Consider the following 11,772-nt stretch of genomic DNA (forward strand, 5'->3'; position numbering starts at 1 on the left):
CCTGTTTGAAGCTGCTCAAAAGCTTCACTTGCCTAGTTTGGGACCCTGGAGGCTGTTGGCATTCCAAGCATTGGTGGAGATTTCTGGATGAATTTAAGCATAAGCCACCATAACAGAAAGCTCATCCAATGTCCAACTTAAGGACTTTAACTAAAAGTGCTAGGTGGGAGACAACCCACCATGGTATGGTCGTTTCTTTTTCAAATTTTATTTCGTACTATTTGATTTTATACTATATTATTTTTTTTACTGAACCTGGATGTTATTCATAAACATTTGCATTAGCATTACATACTGCATAACTGCATAATTGCATATCAAAAAAAAAAAGAGAGAGAGAGAGAGAAGGCGTGCGACGCGATCGCATCGCTAAAGCGTTCGCGTCAGTTGCGAAAACCACCTCCCACGCATCCGCGTCAATCACGCGAACGCGTGATCTGGAAATAGGTGTAAAAATCCAACAACCAGAAATCTGGGCTAGAATCGTGCGGCTGTTGTGCGTTTAGCATAAAACGCCCACGCGTTCGCGTCCCTGACGCGACCGCGTCACTTACGAAACATCCATCCCACGCGAAAGCGTGGGCGACGCGTTCGCGTCGCGAGGATATTATGGCACCCCAATGGAGACAGAGAGCTGCGCTGAAACGACACTGAAATTGTGCGTTTAGCACAATTTCCAACGACACGGTCGCGTGCCCCACGCGACCGCGTTGTTCATCCTTTTACCCATTCCATGCGATCGCGTCAATCACACGACCGCGTCAAACCCCATTTCCCCTAGCCACGTGATCGCGTGCCCCACGCGTTCGCGTGGATTCAAATTCACTAACCCCCAGTGACGCGAAACCCTACCCGTCGCGCCCCCTCCCATTCCCCTTCTTCTTCCTTTCTTCTCTCCCACCATCACAACCACCCTCCACCCCACAACCCTTGAACACCCCCTTCCCCTCCCTGTACCCCAACCCTAACCCAGCACCACCAAACCATCCCTGCCACCACCACGGTACGCCGCCACGCCACCTCACGTCACCGCCGCGTTGCCGCTACTACCACCACACCCCCACCATCTCTCCGTCCCCTACTTTCGTTTATACGCCTACCAGGTTCTGCCGAACACTATTTTTTTTCTTTCATTCATAATTAGTTGAATATTTTTCCAATTATGTTCAAATTAGGCTAGTTAGAGATGCATGTTTGTAGTGGATTCTAGGTGGTTAGGTAGCTAGGATGTGGTTAGTGGATTTAGGCCTGATAATTGCGCCGTACTTGTTGTTTGTTTTACATATTCTGCAATTCTGTTTGCCTGTGACGTTAGTATTGTCCATATGATGTTCTTACTGTTCATGCTGCTTTTACACTGCTCTTTCATGCTTCTATTCTGTATATGTATTTGCAGATTTCTTTTTAATTTATATGCACTATTCTGCTTGCTGTTTATTACCCGGGAACATCCAATTTTAGCCGGAATGCTGCCCAATTTTCTGTAAATTGTTTTGATTTTCATTCATATTTTGGTTTTGGCAATTTGAATTTGGCATTACTTAGCCTTTTCCAAACCACTTCATGAATGCACGGGCCAGCATTCTCATTCCTTTCGATTTCTTGGTTACTAAATTGCACTTTTGATGATTCGATTTTAATTTTTGCTATTTTATGTCTTTATGAATCATCATCAATAACCTGATCTTTGTGAATATGAGCTGCCTAGACTTTAAAATTTTTGAATTTCTTGTTACTTAGAAACCGATCATCATGCCACTTACTCTGACTTTCTTTTTACTAACTCCCTGATTTTCGCTTTCTAACCTCTTTTTCAATTTTAACGACTTTTAAACTTTCTAACTTCCCCCTCTTTTTTTGACTAACTCCTTCAACTTTTTAACTCATGGCATGATTATTGTTTTTCCTAATTAACAGGTATTCTACTTATAACATATTTTGGATTGTAATTTCTCATCTCAGCTTTTTAACTCCGAAACAATCCAAAATGCACAATTATCCAGCTCATTTCATAATTCTACTGCTCCTTTGCCATTATGTGCTTATCTTCTTATTTGCCTACTTATTTTTCTGTTTTTATTATATCCTGGAATCTCTATTTTTCAGGATGTCTGAGCCTCAACGTAAAGGAAAAGACAAGGTCACCACTGGTAAAAGGAAAAAAGGTGAACTCTCTATGTCCATTCTGGACATTATGCATGATGACTCTTGGCAGGAGAAGCACTTTACCCCGCAGGAGAAGGCTGACCAGCTCCTCCCTGCCACTGATCCCATTAAGTTTGCAAACCGATACTGCGAGCTGAAGTATCCAGTGTTTGCCACCTCCAGAAATGTGTACCTGGAGCGGACTCTGAAAATCCCAGAAGAACTACAACAGTACACCTCCGATCAGATCAAACAGAGAGGCTGATTCTTCTTGGAGAGAAATCTGACTGAGGTCAATGCTTCCTGGGTAAGAGTTTTATTGCAATTATTTCAAGACTTCCCTGGATGCAGTGAACCTCAGAGGAAAACAAATACTGGTCACTGAAGAGGCCATTGAGGATATTCTGCACCTTCAGCCTAAGTCCAATCAGCCTGACGGTTACCAAAAGGCTGAAGAGGACATGAGGTTTCTGAGATTCGACTGGGTTGCTGTCAAGGAGAGGATAGCCCTTGACCCTACTGTCCCCTGGGTCATGGGTAAGAACACCACAATGCCTAAATGAATCAAGCTTATGTATCTGAATGATGAGGCTCGGCTCTGGCACCAGATCCAGAGCAACTTTGTTATGCCGAGTACTCACGAGACGGAGCTGCCTGCTACTATGATCACCCTTCTATGGTGTGTGCTGGAGGGTAAGGACCTGTACCTCCCACGATTCATCCGGCACTTTATGGCCATGGTCCATATCAGAGGCACCCTTCCTTTCTCTTACCTGGTTACCCAGCTAGGCCGTCAAGCTAACGTGCCTTGGGAGGATGCTGATGAGAAGCCACCTGCTGCGGACTGTAAGAAGATTATCCCTCACAGCAGGAAGTTTCGGCCTTTAGGCTATACACCCCCATTCCTTACTGCTTCTGTTGAGACCGCCACACCTTCAGCTGCTCCCTCTTCTTCCACTGCTGCACCAGCCCCACCCACTGCACCTCCACCTGCTCTTGAGCCTATTTACCATTTGGTGCATCGCCTCTTCGCCCGATTGGACCGTATGGAACGTCGCAACAAGCGACGCTATGAGCACCTCAAGTTGATGATTCGATCCGGTAGCAACATCCCCTCCGAGCCTGACACCCCTTCTGACACATCTGAGGCGGAAGCGAGCGCTCATGAGGAGGAGACACATGCCCAGGCTGAGCAGGTAGGCCCGGAGCAGGCTGTGCCACAGCAGGAGGAGCCACACCAGATACAGACTGCAGACCCCGAGATTCCTATCCAGTCAGAGCCTCCACTGCAGCAGACAGATCCACCTACCCTCATCCAGTCTGCAGATCCTCAGGCCACCACCGAGACTCCAGCAGCCCATCCTTCCAGTGATGACACTCCTTCACACCCAGCTTGAGTGAGCATCGAGGACGAGGCTTTATTTTAAGTGTGGGGAGGTCGCCATCCCTGGCGTATTTCTTTTTGGTGAACCACTACAGACTCTTTCTATTTTATTTTGTTTATTTTTCAGTATTTTTATCTTTATTTTTACTTTTCAGTACTTATACATTGTTCTTTTACTGTATTTTTACTTTATTTCCGCATTTTGCACTTTAGTTTATATTTTAGCCATTTAGTTCAGTTGCAATTCTAACTTATTAGTTATATAATATGTGGATTAATTAGTATAGTTTACCCCTTTTAGCATATGATAGTTTGGTTTAAATTGAAAATAAAAAGGAAGTAAACTAGAGACTTTAACATAATCAAAAACAATCCACACACCTTGTATATAGAACATAACATGTTAGTTAGTTAACAACATTTCATCAAGGAGGAACACTAAAACTTTAAAGCCACCCAAAGAAAATTTTTTCATTGAGAATAATGGAAACTCTTAATTTTTACTTGCATGACATGTATAACTGATATATGATGTTTGAGTTAGAGAACACACAGCCTGTGGGTTTTGAGCTTAATTGTATGGTTACATTCAAACCATAATTTTCATTCTTATGTGTTTCGCCCTTCTTTTTTATTCTGATGTTCTTTACTTTGTTTAATCTATATGTCCATTTATAGAGTATGGATACATATTAAGAGTTGATTGAGGCCATCATTTAAATTTTCCTCACTTATCCCAAATAAGCCTACCTCTTACATCACCCTTGTTAGTCCCCTTGAGCTTTTTAATCCCCTCTTGTTCTATAAACCACATTACTAGCCTTAAGCAGAAAAACAAAATAAAAATCCCAAGTTGAATCCTTGGTTAGCTTAAGATAGAAATTGTGTATTGTTTAAGTGTGGGGAACTTTATGGGAACATGGATGATAGAAACAAAGGTAGAAAGTTAAAAAGAATAAAAAAATTCAAAATAAAAATTTTGGGAAGCATGCTCATGTGAAATCAATTGAATTACCATGTGCATTAAAAAAAAATATTTTTACTTTCGGTATTTAATTAAGGGAATACAAAAATTCCCCAATTACAAAATAAAAAGAATCAATACACATGGGATAAAATTTAAGTTAATGCATGAGCTTGCAGTACAAAGTAAGAAAAGTTGGGCAAATAGGTTAAGAAACTTTGAATTACAAAATATGTACATTAGGTGAGATCTTAGACTAATCAAGGATTCACTTATTAGCTCACTTAGCCTTATACATATACCCTTACCTTTACCTTGGCCCCATTACAACCTTGAAAAAGACCTCATGATTTTTGTATGTCTGTATTCTATAATTGTTGATTGGTTAGATGAAGAACAAAATTATAGAAAGTAAGGATAAAAAGAAGAATAGAGTGATTAACCCAATAAATACTGAGTGACTAGAGAGTAAACACAAAATCCAGTGAGGGTTCAATAGCTCATCAACATATATCTCTGCTTAAATTGTTAATTGTCTTGCAAGTTTGAAAAATATTTTTACCCATCTCAATTGTAAAAGTGCTTTAACATTATCTAGGGTTTGGCTATGCATATATGATTCCTTGAGAATGTGAATTGATTTTAACTACATGTAAGTTTTATATACAAGTAAATAACAATTAGAATTGCATGATTCATTTAGGTAGTTGCATTTAGGATAGATTGCATTGCATGTGATTCCACCACTTTAACCTTACCTTACTCTTTATCTTGGACTTAGCATGAGGACATGCTATTATTTAAGTGTGGGGAGGTTGATAAACCCATATTTTATGATATATATTGTGCTCAATTTAGGTGATTTATTCAATCCTTCACGCACTTATTCATGTAAATTGCATGGTTTTACTTTCCCTTCCTTATTATGTGATATATGTAAAATACATGTTTCCTATGCTTTGAAATTATTTATTTTAATTATTCTTTATTACCATTCGATGCCGTGATTTGTGTGTTGAGAAGTTTCAGATCTTCTAAGGCAGGAATGACTTAAAGGATTGAAAGGAAACATACAAAATGGAAGAAAAACACAAAATGGAGTTTTTGAAGAAACTGGCAGCGACGCGAATGCATGGACGACGCGGCCGCATGCCCAGTGCGAAAAGGCAGCAACGCGAACGCGTGACTGACGTGGACGCGCGCCATGAGCAGAACACAGATGACGCGTACGCATGACAGAAGCGAACGCGTGATAAGGAAAACTCCAGATGACGCGACCGCGTGACCCACGCGGACACGTGACAGACGCCACGCACTAGAAATTACAGAAAATGCTCCCAGCGATTTCTGAAACCCTTTTTGGCCCAGATCCAAGTCCAGAAAGCACAGATTAGAGGTTATGAAGTGGGGAATGTATCCATTCATGAGAGGATCTCCAATTATTCACTTTTCATAGTTTAGATGTAGTTTTTAGAGAGAGAGGTTCTCTCCTCTCTCTTAGGTTTTAGGATTAGGATTTCTTGTTATTTCAATTTAGTATTCCGACTCTTTATCAGGTTTAATATTCCTTTTGCTTTATATTTCTCTTTTGCTTTCAGATCTTTTAAAGCTTTCTTTTAATTACTTTTGTTGCCAATTTGGATTATGAACCATTCATGTTTAGATTCGAATTTCTATTTAATATAATTTGAGGTATTTCAGTTTATGATTGCTTTCTTTCATTTATGTTACTGTTACTTTCAATCTGAAGACAATTTTTATTCGAGTAAGTTTACTTTTCCCCTTTTGGCTTTGATTGATTAATTGGTAACTCATGAGTTATCAAACTCAATGTGATTGATAATTGTTGTCTTTGCTAATTGAATTGAACTTCAATAATTCCAGTCCTTTCTTAGGAATTGACTAGGACCTGAGGATCAAACTGATTAGTCACTTGACCTTCCTTTGCTTTAGTAAAGGCTAACTAAGTGGGATTAAAACTCAATTCTCATCACCATTGATAAGGATAACTAGGATAGGACTTCCAATTTCTCATACCTTGCCAAGAGTTTATTTTATAGTTATTTATTTATTTTAATTGTCATTTAAATTATTTGTTCCTTACTTCCAAAACCCCAATTTACAAAACTCATAACCAATAATAAGAACATACCTCCCTGCAGTTCCTTGAGAAGACAACCCGAGGTTTAAATACTTCGGTTATCAATTTTAAAAGGGGTTTGTTACTTGCGACAACCAAAACATTTGTAAGAAAGGATTTTTGTTGGTTTCGAAGCTATACCTGCAACGAGGATTTATCTGCGAATTTCTAGACCACGCAAAAGTTCATCTCTTCATTGATGCGGAATCGTCATGTATAATGGGCTTGTTGCTTGGGACACTTCTTCCAATTCTTCACTCGCAATATGCCTTGGAGGTTGTACATCACTCTCCTCTTTAACATCCCTTCCAGACTCCGTGGAAGAGGGTTCTTCAACTTGAGATTTCTTTATGTGCTCAACGTATCCCAAACATCCACCCACTACTTCCTTTCGTTCACTAATCTCTACCTCCTCCTCTTATTGCACTTCTTGCTTTAACTCCTCTTCCTCACCATGGAGCTTCAAGTTCACTCCCTCACTAGGCTCCTTGATTGTTTCTCCACATTCAACAATGGGAGTACTTAGGATGCATGAGCTTAGGTGGGATGTTAGGTGACTCACAGCTTCTACCATGCTAGCCATCCTTGCTTTTAACTCCTTAAACTTATTTTCATCCTCCTCATGTCGCCTTAAGATATGAGATTCAAGGTCTCTCAGTTCTAATATGAGGGTTTCATCAGAAGGTGGTGGTGGAAGAGAGGGTTCATTTTTTGAGGGAAGGTTGTTATAATTAGAAGGTGGTTCATCTTGGTGAAATTCTTGAGGTGGTGTGTGTGAACTTTGTGGTTCTTGGGTGTATTGGTGTTGGAATGATGGTGTCTCTAGATATGGTTCATATGGTGGTTGGTATGGTGGGTATGGATTAGGGTCATATGGAGGTGAATGGTGGTATGAGGCATGTGAGTATGGTGGAGGGCTATATTGAGGAGGGGATTCATATGACGGTTGTGGTTGACAACCACAATGAGGGTCATTATACACATTGGATTGGTATGCATTAGGATTATGATTATACCCATAAGAGTTCGGAGGAGATTGTTGCCAAGAAGGTTGTCCATAAGCTTGGGGTTCCTCCCATTTTTGATTTTCAAATCCTTGATGCACATCCTCATTGAAGCTTCCATTTCCTACAACATAGTTAAAACTAAACTCATAGCCAAACTGATGAGAATTCATGGTGATAAGAGAAAACAAAAATAAAACTAACAAGAAACAAAGAAAGCAAAGTCCTACAACTAGCAAAAGCCAACAAACAAACCAAAAATCAAACTATTCACAATATATACAATAGCCAATAACATAGCACCATTGCAAATACCCGGCAAAGGCGCCATTTTTGATTCACGAGTTTTGTCGTGATGGTATAGAATTCTTCAATTGAATGAATTCTCGTTGCAAGTATAGTTCTACACCAACAAACAATACTCCCAATAAAAAAATTGGTTTTGTCACAAATACAAACTCCAAATAAGAATTAACCGAAGTATTTAGACTCTGGGTCGTCTCACGAGGATTGCAATGAAGTGGTCAATTATTGGCTATGAGAATGCAAGGGGGGTTTGATTTTGTATTTTTGCAAGAAAATAAAGGGCAAGAAAAATTAAATGACAAGAAAGTAAAATAATGGGAACTAATAAAATAAAGGGAAAGAACTCTTGGATAGACATAGGTAATTGAGATCATTATCCTTGTCAACAATTCAAATATTGATAATTATGAGGAACCGAACGCATTAGGTCTACTCACTAAAGCCTTAAGTATGTAATATCTACTCCTAGACTTAGAGTACGTCAAATGACTTGATCAACATCAATCCATAAGTCCCAACCTAACTACTAATCAACTTAGTAGTAGGGTAGAGTCAATGGTTATTAAATTGATCCCCAAGGGTTCTAGAATTACCAATTCAATGAAGGCCAAGGACTCAAGATCACTCAATTTCCTTAGCCTAGGCCAAGAGTAAAGAAAACTACTAAAAAATTATAGGAAATATTTTATCAAATACCTAGTGTGCAAGGAAAGTAAACATCATAAAATACAAGAATTAAAGGAAACCCATAACCAACATGAGTGATAAATCAACAATAGTAAGCAAGATCAACATAAAAGAAGCATAGAGACATGAAAATTGCATTAAAAGGAGATTAGATCCAACAATGTTCATCAACAAGCAAGAGAGCAAAATGAGAAATTAACATTACAATTAAGAAAATCAAGATGTAAAAATGAGAAATTGTAAAAGAAACAAGATGAAATCAAGTAATTAATTCAAGATCCTAGACAATTTAACCTAATCCTAACCTAATTCTAGAGAGAAGAGGGAGCTTCTCTCTTTAGAAAACTAACTAAAGGCTCATGTTGACTAACTAATTGCTCCCCCTTTGCTTGGACTTCAATTCTGCATGAAATACACTCAGAAAAAAGTTAGATTTGGGCCTGGGCAGCTCAGAAATCGCCCCAACGTTTCCTTTAAGTGGGTCACGTGAGAGTATCGACGCGTACGCGCCATGTGCGCGTGCGCGTCGATTGGCTGTTTCTTCATCCGCGCGTACGCGTCATGTACGCGTGCGCGTCTCTATGCGAAACTACTTCTGCGCGCGTGCGCGCCCATCGATGCATTCCCAATTCTTGTTTGTTCATGCATTCTCCACTTTGTATGCTTTTCTCCTCATTTCTTCCATCCAATACTTGCCTTATGAACCTGAAATCACTCATCAAACACGTCAAGGCATCGAATGAAATTAAAGTGAGTTAAAATCACCAATTTAAGGGCCTAAAAAGTATGTTTTCACACTTAAGCACAATTCAATGGAGAATTACAAAACCATGCTATTTCATTGAATAAATGTGGGAAAAGGTGATAAAATCCCCTAAAATAAGCACAAGATAAACCACGAAATCGGAGTTTATCATGGATCCATATGAAGTTAATCTTGATGAAAGAGACGATGCTGATGATGAATCAACAGAAATTCCTGATGAGGGTGACGATGAAGAAGAGATGAACTTCTATAGTGATACACAAATCGCTCTGACACAATCTCTCATTTCTTGACCATACGACCGACCGAATCACTTTTCCACATTGAACCTCGATGCAATGATTTTGGATTGGTCATTTACCCATGGAGGCCCTGAAGAGGATCCAACCAATGAATTTGAGATTAAAAAACAATTTAAAAACAAGGAGGAAGTCATGTTGGCATTTAAGAGATACAACATCTGAAAGGAAAAAATACAAATGTAAAAGATGAAAAGTATAATACCGACAAAATTTATGCCCAGTGCATCTCTTATCTTGGTAGGGGTTATGTAGATTTTGCCATAGAGTGTTCAAGCATCCATGATAGACATCAAAGCAACGAATCAATTCTCTCCAGAGCTTGTGAGAGACGTTCGATTCCGGGATATGTCCCAGTGCACCGGATCCCATTTGTTCAACAATAGTTTTCTTTTCTATACTCAATTCTTTGAACACTCTAGCTATTGATTTTATTGAGCATCTCAGATCGTGAGTCTTCTGCAAGGATTTGAAATATTATGTTATGATATATTTATAATACAAAAATAGAGTTGATTTAATGTGTATATGCTTACATTATAATGCAACTTTTTTTTGAGACGGTCATCTTTTTTATTTTTGCTGTAAGGAACAAAAAATTTGGTCGATACTTAACAGGTGAATCTCATTCAATTCAGAAATGAACAGAATTTGGTTCAGATTTGGTGAATACTTAACAGTAGTATCAAGTGAACCTGACTCAATTCACAAATGAACCGAATTTGGTTCAGATTTGAACAAAAAGTGATAAACATTCAATCAGCAAAAAAAGCACATTTCAATTCATTTCTACATGCAAATGAACTCAATTAAACTAAGAGATGAACCGAATTATTTATCAGACCAAATAAACTAACAACACAGTTTCATTTGATGCCCTAGTTACGGAGAAAACAAGAAAAAATAGAATCAGAAAAACTCAATCTACTAAATGAATGAACTCAATCCACTAAATCTTAAATCGAACTAGAAGAAACGCAAGATTTGCAGAAATTAATTGAACATAATAACAATAGTTTTCTCACTACCTTGCGAAATCTTTGTTCTTGTTTTTGTGTGTTTTTTGTTGATGAATTCAGATGCTCCACCTAATTCTGTAGTAGTTTCCACATAAAATATGAATGATTTTTTGAGAGATTTTGAGAGAAATTTAAAATTTTTATTGCAGTTTCGAGTTAGAAGAAGGATGAATTTTTTCATATTCTATTACGAATTGAATTGGTAACGTTTTGGGGGGGGGGTTGCCGTAAGTAACACGTGTTTCCTTAATGAGAGTAGCGAATTTTTTAACATTAGATTTGTTTGATTAGACTTAGATACAAAAATTTTTGAATGTATAGCCCAACCGATAAATGCCAGAATATTATATTACCCTTTGCACACATTCAATAGCGGGTACGCCAAAATCAATAGAGTGTATACGCAAATCGAATTCAACCATTCCTACCTATCATTTTCCAATGCCAAATGACCCCACTCGAGTCCTGATCAAGGAGGAAATAGTTGAATACATTACACGTCAATAGTTCAAAACCAAGAGTAGGTTGCTTTGGTGTCTTGATAGCACGCAGGAGGCTGGAGGCATGGATCATTGGTGTGTAGAGGTAGAAGCGAGAGGATTGGTTCGGCAAGGTATTTGATACTTTAATAATATTAATCCTTTTAATTATACGAGTAAGGTAATTTAATGTTTTGCCGTTGGTATACTTTTTGTCTAATTTTATGTATTGGTAGAATTTTTACACTATCAACCAATGAAAATTTAAAAAACTTGTCAATTTATGGTAACTAATTACCTACAAAATGCATATTTTTTTTTCCTTTTTTACTTTCCGTGGACTAAATATTGGTGTATATATTAGCTTTAGTAGTAACGATACGTAAATAGAGTACTACTAATAGTGTTTGTTTTCACTTACTAGATATAATTAAATGTAGTGGTTTTCTACACGTAAATTATCAAAATAGGTACTTAAAAATTCATATGGTTGATAAAAATTATTACGAAAGATACAAATATAAATAAATATTCAAAATATTTAATAATTTGTAATATATATAAAATAAAAATTTGAAA

This window comes from Arachis ipaensis, chromosome B03 (assembly GCF_000816755.2).
Source record: "Arachis ipaensis cultivar K30076 chromosome B03, Araip1.1, whole genome shotgun sequence".
Taxonomy (NCBI): domain Eukaryota; kingdom Viridiplantae; phylum Streptophyta; class Magnoliopsida; order Fabales; family Fabaceae; genus Arachis; species Arachis ipaensis.